The following is a 9,129-nucleotide window of genomic DNA, read 5'->3' as shown; positions in this document are numbered from 1 at the left end:
TCAACAGTCTCCTCTGGTCCTCCCAACAACCCTGATGGGTTGGAATAACTGTCCCCATTTGCAGACAGCCACACTGGGAAATCTGGGCAACCTCGAGTGGGAACTCTGCTTGAGGAGGTCTTTCTTCCCCCAGGGCTAGACACTCAGTCCAAGAGCAAAGACAAATTCCAAGCTGGGCTCGACAGCCCAGGATGGCATAGGAAGCACTGAGGAGGATTGTTAGTTCAGCTCAGCCTCCGCTGTATAGTGAGAACCTGCCCCTCGACCCGCTAAAGAGAAAAGGAGGGCCAAGAGGCGATGGTGGCAGCACACTTTTAATCCCAGCACTTGGGAGGCAGAGGCAGGCAGATCTCAGGTTTGAGGCTAGCTTGGATTATAGAGTGAGTTCCAGGACAGCCAGAGCTATACAGTGAAACTCAGTCTTGAAAAACCAAAGGGTTGGAGAGATGGCTCAGCGGTTAAGAGCACCGACTGCTCTTCTGAAGGCCCTGAGTTCAAATTCCAGCAACCGCATGGTGGCTTACAACCACCTGTAATGAGATCTGACGCCCTCTTCTGGAGTGTCTGAAGACAGCTATAGTGTACTTATTTGTAATAATAAATAAATCTTTGGGCTGGAGCAAGGGGGCCAACTAGAGTGAGCAGAGGTCCTAAAAAACGTCAATTCCCAACAACCAGATGAAGGTTCACAACTATCTGTACAGCTATAGCGTTACTCATATGCATAAAGTAAATAAATCTTAAAAAAAAAAAGAAAAAAAAGAAAGGTGAGCTGGTTCCTTGTAGCAGTGAGAGGAGAGAATGAGGGTGTTTAGGAGCAGTGTAGAGAGACTCAGTCACTATGGTGACTAGGGTGAGGAACAGGGCAGAGAGTGTTTTTAAAAGTTCATACTGAAGGGGATGGAGAGACAGCTCAGCAGGCAAGGACACTTGATGTCCCACCCCCTGCTCTGCTCTGCCCCAGAGGACCTGGGTTCAGTTTTCCAGCACTTACCTGGTGGCTCACAACCATCTATAATTTTAAGTCTAGAGGTCTGATGCCTTCTTTTAATCTCCAAGGACACTAGGCATGCATGCAGTACTCATACATACATGTAGGCACAACATTCACACACAGAAAAAGTAAATGAATCTAAAAAATTTTCATTAAAAGATCACGTTAAATAAAATAGGAATGTTTTAAGTAGAGGCACCATTCTCTACTGCTACTGGGAACTGAGCACAGGCATGTGTGTCTGGCTGGTGATCTTCCAGTGAGCCATAGCCCCACACCTGTTCCTTGACTCCTTTGCGTCTTAGCCCCATCAACCCTTGTTTTCCTGGCTTTCCTATAGTGAGCATGAGAGACTTTTATATCAGGACACTGGGTGCCACTTCAGGATACAGAAGAGAGGGAAAGACGGGGCCTGGGTGGTCAGGGATGGAGAAAAAGCAAGGTAAGTCAGTGTGATCAGCCAACCAACATCGGAACCTCCACCGGACTCAGTGTACCCCTCCATGAAGCAGGGCACCCGTGGATGGGTTGTGCCTGAGACACCTCAGCCCTGGAGCCTCCCCTCTGGCTACTGCAGAAGGAGCTCCTTCTGCGGCTCAGTCATCCAAGCAGGCCTGTGGCTCCTGAGTTTGTCAAGAGGCCGAACTCCAAGAACACAGCCGCTCTCTGGCTGGGGTATTTTACTTCTAGGGTACCCTCATTCCATATCATGAGGCTCCAGAGAGATGCCGAGGTGAAAGCTGGCAATTCCAGAATCAGAGCTGACACAATTGGCAGAGCAAATGTCAACCTCTCCGTTTCCTGTCCCCTTCCCTTTTCTGATTTGCCTGGTTCTCAGAGAGGCCCTTTCCTGTCTCTTAGATCATTGAATGGTATCCTCTGACACATAGAGGCTTTGCTGGAGGTTGGGGTGTAAGCAACCAACATTTGTGCATAATCATTATAGCATTACACCAGGTGGGAATTATAGGTCTTCATTAGTTGTTGAGTCCATCGAGGGGTCAAGTACTTAACCCAGGGCGCACAACTGGTTGGGCTGTGGGGCTCTGTGTCTAAGAAAAGAGCTGGCCGCAGTTACTCGGCTCTGCCTCCAGGGGGCACTCCCGGCTCGGAGCGCTGCCCAGACCTCTCTAACAGCTGTTGCCAATTTGCCCTTAGAAAAGGCTTATCTAAACCCCTTTCTTTCATCCTGTACAAACCCCACCGTATAATTAGACTTCTCAAAATATGCTCTCTGAGTGGGAGTGAGGCAACGGGGCCGCGGGCTTCTCCCGTTTCACGAGCAGTCTCTATGGAATTAACTCCTGGAGCGGAGAGTCACGAGCCACCCCTGCTCCAGCTGGACCCGCGCCTGGCTCAGGCTCACACAGCTTAGGTCAGCTCAGCTCCTGGGACTTAGCAAGTGGCTCAGGGCCTCCTGGGGGACTGGGACCCACCCGGCGTCTTCAGCATACTCTCAGATTAGCGGTTCATGTGATCTTCCAGGTAAGCTCGGACATTCCTTCACACCGCGAACACTGGATTGCGCTGCATCTGCCTTCTTCCATCTGAGCCTGAATTTTCGAACGTTTTAAAAAATCAGAGTCCTGCAAATGAAAATATTCATTGGGTTCGTGGTGGCTGGAAGTCAGAAGCAAAACACATCAGTGAGGCGCAGAACATCAAAGGCAGGGCTGCCTTTGTGTGGACGGTTTGGGAGTACAAGCTGTTCTGTCAACCATTGATGGACTCTGTGACCCTTAAGTAAGTTACTAAACTTCTCTGTGCAGTAGTAAAATGAATGGAGATAATCAGTCCCCTACCAAGAAGAAGGATCATCCCCCTCAAAATTTTCCATTTGAAGTGCCTGTGGGAAACTCAGCTTAGGGGAGGGAAGGAGAGCCACATGTCCTTGGGAGAGATGGATTAGGCTAATGGGTAGGAAGACTTGAATGGAATAATCTGCCACATAATTCAGCTAGTTTTAACAATTATTAAAAAGTACATGCGGCAGGCTGTGGTGGCGCACGCCTTTGATCCCAGCACCTGGGAGGCAGAGGCAGATGGATTTCTGAGTTCGAGGTCAGCCTGTTCTACAGAGCGAGTTCCAGGACAGCCAGGGCTACACAGAGAAACACTGGACAAGGAGACACTGTCTCTCACCCCACCCCACCATCAAAAAGAAGGTACATGTGGCAGGTTGAGGGAGGGTGTGGTAATGTGCCTGCTGAGCAGTTGAGCCCAGCCAGGCATGGCATGACACCTGTCACCCCAGCACTGGGGACAGAGACCTTGAGGATTTGCTGTGGAACCGGTCTAGGAGCAGCAGCTGTCAAAGACCAGCCCAACTATGTTTAACAATCCAAGGAGGGGATGTGGGGTCAGGGTGATGTAAAGCAGGCACACATTCATACTCATACACACCTGGTAGATGAAGCAAGTGCCAAAGAGACCCAAATATTTTACACACACACACACACACACACACACACACACACACTTAGCAGATGGAGCAAAGCTCCAGCTACTTTACATACATACACACAAACACATACATGGTTGGTGGACAGAGCAAAGTTCCAACTACTTTATTTTTTCTCTCTCAGCTTATATATCCCAGCAAAATCTTTCAAGGAGTACAATATGATTACATTCTATTTTTCTCTGTGAATGATTACACTGAGTATACATATAAAAAAAAAAAAGGCCCCCAATACCAAATAGTTTACGTGTTATGGGTAAAGAAATAAAAAGTTATTCCCGGGGCTGGAGAGATGGCTCAGTGGTTAAGAGCACTGACTGCTCTTCTGAAGGTCCTGAGTTCAAATCCCAGCACCCACATGGTGGCTCACAACCACCCATAACAAATCTAACACCCTCTTCTCAATGTACTTACATATAATAAATAAATAAGCCTTTAAAAAAAAGTTATTCCCAAGAACCCAATCGCATTTGTAACTAAGCAACTTGTGGTAGACTAGCAAAGTGTGAGCGAGCAAGGTCGTTTTCTCAGCCAGTTTCTCTTCCTGGCAGGCCGCAATGTGCAGTTACAAAGATTTATCTTAAAGAGTAATCTCATAAAAATATTTTAAAAAATCACAAATCTAAACTTTTATGTAAAAAAAAACCAGTCAGCCATTTCTTCTTTAAACCATCAGGGTGCACATCTACTCATTAATAATTTTTTATTAAATCATATCAGGAAGTTGAGAGCAAAAATGGGCACAAGAAGTTAATTATCACCTTAGTCACCAGCCCAGCTTTAGCAAGAGGGGCAGGTCACCTAGTTCTGGTCGAGCTGCCACTGTTCCTGTTCGCTGACCCAAAAAATTCCCTTGCTCAATTATCAAAAGGTTTTTTCTGAATTTTACATTGTTCCTCTTTTTTTTTTTTTTTTTTTTTTTTTTTTTTTTTTTTTTTTTTTTTTTTTTATCAAAGCCTCTAAAAAAAACTCTTAACCTAACTTTACTAACAATCTGCATCTCCAATTTCTTCCTGAGGATGGTGGTCATTGCTAAGAATGTGCACCTCTAAGTTCTTTCCAAGGGGAGTGGTTGAGTCATTCTTCTGCTCCAGCAGCAAGGTTTTAAAACGATCAGTCGCCATTATTGTGACAATGACATTGCCCAGTGAGGGTCCTTAGAGTTCTCATATGACACACAGGATAGGAGGGACTCGAGAGCCACCAGCAGAGCAGAGACCCACCGCACCGTGAACCTGAGGTTGGGAAGGTGGCAAGTAGGCTGAAGTCTGTGGTTCAGTTCTCAGCATTGCCTGAACTGGGGCATGGTGGTCCATATCTGTGATTTCAGTTCTTGGGAGGTGGAGGTAGAAGGAACAGAAGTTCAAGATCATTTTTGGTCACATAGGGAGCTTAAGGCTGTCCTGGGCTAGACATCCTATCTCAGAAGCAAAAAGAAAGAAAGAAAGAAAGAAAGAAAGAAAGAAAGAAAGAAAGAAAGAAGAAAGGAAGAAAGAGAGAGAGAAAGAGAGAGAGAAAGAAAGAGAGAAAGAGAGAAAGAAAGAAAGAGAAAGAGAAAGAGAGAGAAAGAAAGAGAGAAAGAGAGGAAGAAAGAGAGAGAGGAAGAAAGAAAGAGAAAAAGAAAGAAAGAAAGAAAGAGAGAGAGAAAGAAAGAAAGAGAGAGAGAAAAGATCTTATTCTTCTTGCTCTTTTCTCTTTACTCTCACCTCTTGCTCCCTATCTCCCCTTCCCCCTCTCTCCACATGGCCATGGTCAGTCTCTACTTTTCTACCTTCTCTCTCTTTCTCTCCCTCTCCCTCTCCCTCCCCACTCCTCTCTCCTCCTTTCTACAATAAATCCTAAAAAAAAAAAAGAAAGAAAAAGAAAAAGAAAAAAAAGAAAGAAAGAAAGGAAAGAAAGGAAAGAAGAGTAACCAAGCTGAACATTCATTAGTGGTGCACACCTTTAATCTTAGCACTCAGGAGGCAGAGGCAGGAAGATCTCTTAGTTCAACTCTAGCCTGGTCTACAGAGTGAGCTCAGGACAACCAGGGCTACACAGAAAAAAAAATCTGTCTTGGAAAAGAGAGAGAGAGAGAGAGAGAGAGAGAGAGAGAGAGAGAGAGAGAGAAAGGAAGGAAGGGAAGTCAGAGGAGAGGAATATCACTTAGTGGTAGAACACTTATCTAGAATGTGTGAAACCCTTGGCTTAATTCTCAATATCCAAACAAAAAAGAAGAAAATAAAAGAACATTTCTTACTTAGAACCTCTCCCACTCTGGGGAGTTCTTTTTTTACTTTTCCCTAATAAATCTGTGTTTGGTCTGCAAAAATTAATAATAAATAAATGAACAGAAAATAAGTGACGAACCAGCCTGCCTCCATCTTAGGCTTAAAAGCCATGGTGTAGTAAAGACAAACTAGACTCATTCCTATTTGTGACTAAACCTGTCTCTCAAGGCTTGGGCTATGCCCCGCCTTGTAACAGTAACTCCAGATAGTGCTGAACTACCTGTCCCGGGAAAGGACAGGTATACCTTTGTTTCAGAAAGTTGTAACGGACATCTCGCAACCTCACCTTTGCTCAAATGGTTATTGTGACTACCTTGCAACAACCCCCTTGCAATCATGCCTTTGCTTCAAAAGGTTGTTATGATCAACTTATTCTGCTTACGTCCTGCTCCTATAACCCCCCATTTGGAAACTCCTTAGCCCTCAGCTGTAAAAGCCTGTCTCCCTCACATCCAATGCTGACCTCCTGAACCCCACTTGCTGGGAGGCATCCTGTGTACAGAAATAAAAAGCTTGCTTTAGTTAATTGTTGTTTCGGTTCCTTTGGTGATGATGGCTTGGATTGGTGGTCCGCCTTTCTCCTTGAATCACTGGGGTTAACATCAGGACAGGCAGAGATGGACTGATCTTTCCTCTCTCGTTGCCGTCTGAACAGGTGTACACTCAGATGCATTTTGTGAGCGCTGACCAAATCCCTGAAATGGCCAGACACAGGAAGGCAAAGGCTTCTTCCTTCAGGAGCAGTACCCTGGGGAAGGGGTCTTAGCCTGTGGACCCAAGGCTGTCCAGGATCACTTGGGTCATGAGCCTGGCTGTAATAAAGATGGCTGGAGAGATGGCTCAGCGGTTAAGAACACTGGCTGCTCTTCTAGAGGAAGAGTTCAATTCCCAGCAACCACACGGTGGCTCACAACTGGCTATAACTCCAGTTCTAGGGGATCCAATGCCCTCGTCTTCTTTCTGAAAGCTTTGTGTGCATGTGGTGCATAGACATACATGCAGGCAAAGCACCTATGGGTTAGGGTTAATAATGGAGGAGGAGGAGGTAGAGGAGGAGGAGGAGGAGGAGGAGGAGGAGGAGGAGGAGCAGGAGGACTATTACGACGACGACGACCACTGAGAAGAGGACGCCCTCTTCCCTGTAAGACAACCTTTAACATTAAGAGACAGAATCAAGATGGGGGTGGTGGGTTCATCCTGACAGTGGGCGATGGTGACATAGCAAAGCACCCCCTCCATGATGGCCATAGCTCAGGCGAGTACTTTCTGGGAGGTTCTAGAAGGAAAAAGGCTGATGCTCCTTTTGCATTTCTAGGTTTTTGTTGTTGTTTTTGTCTTTTTTTAAAAAATTCATTCATTATTATATGTAAGTACATTGTATCTGTCTTCAGACACACCAGAAGAAGGTGTCAGATCTCATTACAGATGGTTGTGAGCCACCACGTGGTTGCTGGGATTTGAACTCAGGACCTCTGGAAGAGCAGTCAGTGCTCTTAACCACTGAGCTGTCTCTCTAGCCTCCTGTTTTTGTCTTTTGAGACATGGTTTCTCTGTGTAACCCTGGATATCCTGGAACTCTCTGTTGACTAGGTTGGCCTCGAACTCACAAAGACTCTCCTGCCTCTGCCTCCTGAGCACTGGGATTAAAGGCCTGTGCCACCAACTCCTGGCATCTCTAGGGATTTAATGAACAAGTCCCTTTCCATAATTGGAGCTAAACCTAGCAAAGAAGATTCTAGAACCTTGCCAACCAATAATATGTGGACACTTGTAGCTAATGAGCACGTAAGTCTTGTGACTTTGTTCATTGATGCATTTATTTATTTATATTTGAGACAGAGGCCTCCTGTTTAGCCCTGATTGGTCTGGAACTAACTTGCTGCATATAGACATTGAACTTACAAGATTCACCTGTCTCTGCCTCCTGAGTGCTGCGATTAAGGGCGTGTGCCATAGTGCCTGGCTAGAAGGGTTTTTTTTGCATGTAGACCGATGTGTCACGGCAGGCATGTGAAAGTCAGAGGACAACTTCGTATAGTCAGCCCTTTCCTCTGGTCTTAATGGAAGTCTCAGAGACAGAAGTCAGGCTGCAGGCTCACGGTAAGCCCCTTTGCCCAGTGAGCTACTTCATGGGTTTAACTTTGCCCCTTTTAAATACAAATTTATTATATTATATTATTTATTTATTTGTATGTACTTGAGTATGTGTGTGCAGGTGCCCACAGAGGTCAAAGGTAGTAGTTAGCCACCTTGTGTGGGTGCTGGGACCTGAGCCCGGGTCTGTCTGGAAGGAGTGAGCAATCTTTCCAAGCCCCATTCCTTAAGTCTGTTCTTTCTCCCCCCCCCCCTTTTTTTTTTAAAGAGAGGTCAGTGAGGGTGAGCCTGGGGAGACATGGGAATGGGGGGAGGGAGTGGAGGGGAAGACGGGGAGAGACACTAAGATTTCTTTATTTTATGTATGTGAGTACACTGTAGTTTTCTCCAGACACCAGATCCCATTACAGGGTGGTTGTGAGCCACCATGTGGTTGCTGGGAATTGAACTCAGGGCCTCTGGAAGAGCAGTCCGTACTCTTAACCACTGAGCCATCTCTCCGCACTCTGAGCGCATCTCTCCTCCCCCCCCCTCCCATACACACTTTGTTGTTAATGCAGCAAGCAGACACAACCTTCTTTAGATGTTCCTGGTGGCTCTCCCTATCAAGGACCAAAGGGACCGGAGTTAGTGCCCTGCTGGTCAGGTGCAACAGGACTTGAACTCCACCGGGATCAACTTCCAGGAGCCATCAGCCCTGCAGAGCTCACTGGGGGTACTGGGATGAACTGGCCCCCAAATCACACTCCTTTCTTGTGTCTTCCTTCGCTTTCAATGCCCTGTTCTCAAGTTCCCGGACCTGTTTCTCCTGGAGACACTTGGCTAACAGCTCATTGGCTCCCAAATGCTCATCTCACTGTGTGTATCTGGGGAAACTCACCTTTAAAACATGATTACCTTACTGTGGATATTGGTCATGATCTTGGATAGAGGCCATGTGAAACACAGTCCTGAATGTGTGTGTGTGTGTGTGTGTGTGTGTGTGTGTGTCTGGGGGAGGTTGGGGGTGGTGTCCAGGTCCTTGAGATGAGTTTGATGAGGATCAAGACCTTATATTCAGAACAATAGGAGCTTCATGACCACCAGGGCCACACATAATCCGCATGACTTGTGACCATGTCTCGGAAGCCGCAAAGAATGTCACCCAGAGCCACATAACTTCCCGTGGATGGCTTATTTTATTGCTCTTTATTTTGGCTCTTCCCCAAACACTTCTCAGTCTCCATCTTGGCTTGTTTTCCAGGAAGTAGATCCTGCCTAGTTCCCGCCATCTTCCTGCCATCCCCCTCGCCCTTCACAGAGCATTTCAA

At 46.4% G+C, this 9,129-nt stretch overlaps 1 long non-coding RNA gene across 1 annotated transcript in view; it reads left to right on the top strand.

The window, feature by feature from the left end:
• Positions 1-1,980: 1,980 nt before the first annotated feature.
• The window catches only part of LOC116096945, a 12,022-nt gene continuing 4,873 nt past the window's right edge, over positions 1,981-9,129 (top strand). Inside the window, exon 1 of the long non-coding RNA XR_004121162.1 lies at positions 1,981-2,479. This is a non-coding gene — a long non-coding RNA (uncharacterized LOC116096945). The remainder of the gene's footprint in view (positions 2,480-9,129) is intronic.

The sequence above is a fragment of the Mastomys coucha genome, unplaced genomic scaffold (genome assembly GCF_008632895.1).
Source record: "Mastomys coucha isolate ucsf_1 unplaced genomic scaffold, UCSF_Mcou_1 pScaffold18, whole genome shotgun sequence".
NCBI classification, from domain to species: domain Eukaryota; kingdom Metazoa; phylum Chordata; class Mammalia; order Rodentia; family Muridae; genus Mastomys; species Mastomys coucha.
This window is presented reverse-complemented; position numbering and strand designations above follow the sequence as displayed.